The 5000-nt window shown below is 45.5% G+C and overlaps 1 protein-coding gene across 3 annotated transcripts in view; it reads right to left on the reverse strand.

The window, feature by feature from the left end:
• The window catches only part of LOC119597806 (nuclear hormone receptor FTZ-F1-like), a 170548-nt gene that overhangs the window by 15309 nt on the left and 150239 nt on the right, over nt 1-5000 (reverse strand). The gene's annotated exons all lie outside the window — the stretch shown is intronic.

Below are 5000 nucleotides of genomic sequence, written 5' to 3' on the forward strand. Positions count from 1 at the left end.
CCCAATTATGCATTTATAAACGGTGATTTGCATTTCTCCTAAAACTCAAAATGAAAAGTAAAGCTTGAGTCAAGTTTGAATGAGTCTTCCCTTAACTTCCCAGCAGGTAACCCCAAACAGTAATAGGATTGTTTGCCGACAGATGGCAGTTGTGTTAACTCCTGCTAGGTGAGACGGGCCTCGCAATTCCGACTTCTTCTTGGCGAATTTCACAATACGTGCATACGCGGGCGTACGCACCAGTTTCATAACGTATACATTAAAGTTTAATGCACAACTAATAACTTTTGGCGGGGAATGTTTCAAACGATGCCAAAGTACACCCCCCTCCCTACCCCCTCTCCCCATATCGACTCCTCAGTATACCATGTTCTCGTAGGCTTTAAACAAGCTACTCGATAACGCTCACTTTGCCACATATCGCGCCGCCCCATCAGCTCTCGTGGGGCTGCTGATAAGAGATTTTTCAGCCATTAAGAAGCGCTAGGAGTACCAGAAACAACGGCTAAAACTTCCTACTTGGCAACTCCCATCTCGGGAACCAACTTTCACTCCCGACTCACTTACGTAATATGCTATCGTAACAACAAAGAAATTAATTCTACCTGACATAACGCGTATAGTACGTCATCATAACACAGTTCACATACTATAGTAAGTTATGGAAGCAACTGCTACGGTGACGATATGTTAAGCCAATAACAGGCGATCTGGAAACAGGTTAAGGAAACGGAAATTTTGTCGTCTTTACCTCACTGAACTTTATCTTTGATAACGATAAAATAATGTAGATAATTATAGTCAAAACGTCATAAAATAAAATTATAATAATCGTAATACTCATATCTATGATGATAATGATTAAGTCAAATCCTGTTACTATTAATAATACTATGAACCTACCACTTCAACAAGTATTATTAGTGCGACTGAAATAATAATGATGATGATAATGATGATGATGATGATGATGATGATGATGATGATGATGATGATGATGATGATGATGATGATGATGATGATGATGATGATGATGATGATGATGATGATGATGATGATAATGATAATGATAATGATAATGATAATGATAATGATGATGATGATGATGATGACAGCACCGTAATGACAATACTACTACCACTCCTAAATATGCACATACATAAACACCAACTACTATAATGATATCTACACGCGTATCACAAACCACAATGCTGAATAGACGCCAAGACGAATAACAAAGACCTCTAACTCCCCACTGAATCTGATAATATGCAAACAATCCCTCTATATTCAACAAAGACACAGCCCCCCACCCCCACCCAGGCAGAATAGTCTTTTCGTCTTTTCGGTTAGTCTTTCGGTCTTTCGATCTTTCGTTAGCCTTCCCCTGGACTCCCCTTTACCGCTTTTGGCCGTATTACGAACTACCCCCTTTCCCCCATTCCCCCGCCCCCTTCCCCCCACCACCAGTAGCCGTAGCAGAAACACATACGGTAGAAGCCTGGGCTGTTTCAACACCCCTTCCCCTCCAGTTCTATTCGTCATTATGAAACACTTGTTCCGGATGGGCAGCGGCGGCGGTGGCAATAGGGGGAGGAGGAGGAGGAGGAGGAGGAGGAGGAGGAGGAGGAGGAGGAGGAGGAGGAGGAGGGGAGGGGGAGGGGGAGGGGGAGGGGGAGGGGAAAGAAGCAAACGAGGAGGAGGAAGAAGAATTAAAACAAAAGAAAAAAAAGAAAGAAGAAAAAGGAAGAAGAGAAGGAAGGGGAGGAGGCAGAGGTGGAGAGGTGGAGGAGGGGAGGAGTACCTGTACACTGTAACGAGCAGACCAGTCACATTGCGTAGGGGACCACACCCTCTCCGTCACTTAGGCCAGCCACTGTATACATCCGCGCTCGCACTCGCACACACAGACACATACATATAACGCACATACAACATACGTCGGACGGCCATATCGGATGCCTAGGTAAATGGATTCTACTCTATCCATAATAATTTAATCCATTCCCCTCTGTAAATAGGAAATAGAACTAAATACAACATCGCGTTTATTTACAATTCATAAATCGTACCGTAGGATAATGTCAGGAAATACCGAGCATTTCCTACGATCACCTTGAGACACCTGCCTCACGAACGCTATGAGAAATTCGGGATTTTTTTCCCCTCATTTCTCAGCGTCTGTGGTTTCCTTGGGAGACACTCTTGCTTTCTTTGTTCGCTAGGGTTTTCCTTCATCTCCCTCTTCTTCTGTCTGTCTCTGCGTCTCTCCTCCCTACAAGCTGTTTCTCCCTCATCAGTCCCTTCCTTTCCTCCTCTCACGCCCCATTCCCTGCCCTTCTCTGTCTTTTCCCCATTCCCTTTCCTTCACTTTTCCTCCCACTCCCTCTCCCTTCTCCTCCCTCTCCCTCACCCTCTCTCCCTTTCTCTCTAGGAAATTTGTATTTCACGGGAAGTTCAGGAAATTCCAGGCTTTGTCCCGCTGTCCCCAGAGGTCTCTGCTGTCGTCTGCGCGCCTCTCTCCCTCAATCACCTCATCCGGGAATACTCACATGTAAAAAAAAACTTGTTACTCTTTTCTATACGCTCTTTGAAACGATAATCCTAGATTTAGATTTTAGATTACCACAATATATATATATATTTATATATATATATATATACATATAATTCATTAAAGAAAGGAATAACAACACGGTAATGCGGCATTTTAGGTTAAGCTCACGAAGCACGACTTTAGTGCGAGTATCACCGATCCTCGTACACATAAGCAAACATTGCTGGAGATTATCTACATGTCATAATCGCGCCGCTTTTACGTAAAAGAAACTAGAAGAAGGAAGAGGGAGGGGCTGGGCGAGGGAAAAGAAGATAGGTTTATATGGGTTACACCACGGGACCTGCCATAGAAAGTGGGCAGAGTTCCACCTTGAATACAAACAATGGCGTTTTGAAGTCTCTCTCTCTCTCTCTCTCTCTCTCTCTCTCTCTCTCTCTCTCTCTCTCTCTCTCTCTCTCTCTCTCTCTCTCTCTCTCTCTCTCTCTCTCTCTGTATGCGTGTGTGTAAGGCTAGTAGTCCACCTGGATCTACGCAGCATATCCTACACACAGACACACCGTTGACAGGATTTCAGGATGCATAAAGATCTGCAGATAGCATAGTTTCCCCTCGATTAAAATTCGGGAGTTAAGAGCCATTTTCGCGTAGCTCATAATTGGGAGGGGGAGGACGGGAGGAGGGGTAGTAATTAACCTGTCGACGGTGTTCGCTCAGCTTCCGCTAATTAAGTACAAGTTGGTTCATTAAATATCAGAAATTACCCCCATATCGCCCCTCAGTATCATACAAAAAAAAAATCAAACGCAAAGAAAACGGAAATCAAAATACATTGCCTTTTGAGGGGGAGGGGGAGGGGAGGTTAGAGCAGGTGAAATACTCATGATATTCAGGAGGGAGGAAGGGGGAGTCCTTATGCCGTAGTGGGGGAGGGGAATACTCGAAGGGTGGGGAGTGGGTTATTCATATCGTAGTAAGGGAAGGTGAAATCTCATGCCGTCAGGGGAAAGAGGCACGACATTAGCACGGCAAAATCCGCCCATTAAAAAGCAAACAGAAGGACGGAAGATTATGTCTCAAAATGGCTTTCAGATTCTGCGCGGCGTGGTGGCAATTTCGCATCCTCGCCCCCCCCCCCCCTCCAGCGTTAGAGACCACCATGGCCATGGCAAAGTACACACACGTGGTCGTACTCGTGCGGTGGTACTAGAAGCATACCCCAAAGTAAACACCCGTGGTCGTACTCAAGCGGTCATTTTACAATCACATCGCCAGCATACACTCATGGTCGTACTCATGTGGTCGTACTACAAACAGTCACACGCCCGTGGTCGTACTCATCATGCGGTCGTACTCTCCGCAAGCTGACGACGCTCTGCCGGAAACTTCGCTGAGCTCACACACATAGCAACATCGTTACCACACACTACGATTTTCTTACATGACAATCCATGAGGTGGGGGTAACATGCTCTATTTCTCTCTCTTTTTCTCTTTCTCTTTCTTTCTCTCCTTCTCTGTCTGTTTTTTTCCTCTCTCTCTTCCTTCTCCTTCTCCCTCTCCTTCACCCCTTCACCCTCTCCCTTCACCCTCTCCCTCTCCCTCTCCTTCACCCTCTCCCTCTCCCACTACCTCTCTCCCCTTCCCTCTCCCCCCTTCTCTCTCTCTCTCATGCACCTGCGAGTGTGTGCCCGCATGTGTGAAGGTGAGACTGACTGTGAGTGAGAATGCGATTGTGAGTACGAGTAGGAGTGCGTATTCCTCATTCGGAACCCTCCTCTACCCCCACCCCTCCTTTGGAAGCCCCCCCCCCCAATATCACCCAACCCACGGAGCACGGCGCGTTCGAAACCCGGGAGTGAGCGCCGGTCGAGAGCTCTCCCCGCCATGAAGAGCCCGTTCGTAATTTAGGCTTTGTCTCTATTTCCGGCGGGGTTGCTCACCCATTGTTTCACGCCCATGCAAGGTTAGCTCCAATCCCCCCCCCCTACCCACCCCCGCCACCTCTGCTCTCACAATGGCTTAACGAGCAGAAACAGCGCACCCATAACCCCATCGTCAAGGCTGTTTGTCATTTTCGAGATCTACAAGTTCTGTAAACAAAATCTGCTAAAGTTTATTTAAAAGTCTATTGAAATTCGATGAATTTTAGATAAGATTCGATGAAATCATGTCTAGAAGTATAAAGAGTTCTACTAAATACTACAAAATGCTATTGAACTCTATGTAAACTTAGATATAACTCTAAAAAAAAAATTATGATTCTTAGCTGTGCTAAAGAGTTCCACAACAAACCCTCATTCTAGTACAAAATACTGGTCTTTTCAAGAACAATAAAAAAAAGCAAGAAAGAATGAAAAAAACAGGTCATGGCCTCTCATGGGCCAAGGAACCAAGCTGAGTATTTCCCCGTGTCAGAAAAAAATGGAAGGAAAAAAAGTGTA

Source organism: Penaeus monodon, chromosome 40 (assembly GCF_015228065.2).
Source record: "Penaeus monodon isolate SGIC_2016 chromosome 40, NSTDA_Pmon_1, whole genome shotgun sequence".
Lineage (NCBI taxonomy): Eukaryota > Metazoa > Arthropoda > Malacostraca > Decapoda > Penaeidae > Penaeus > Penaeus monodon.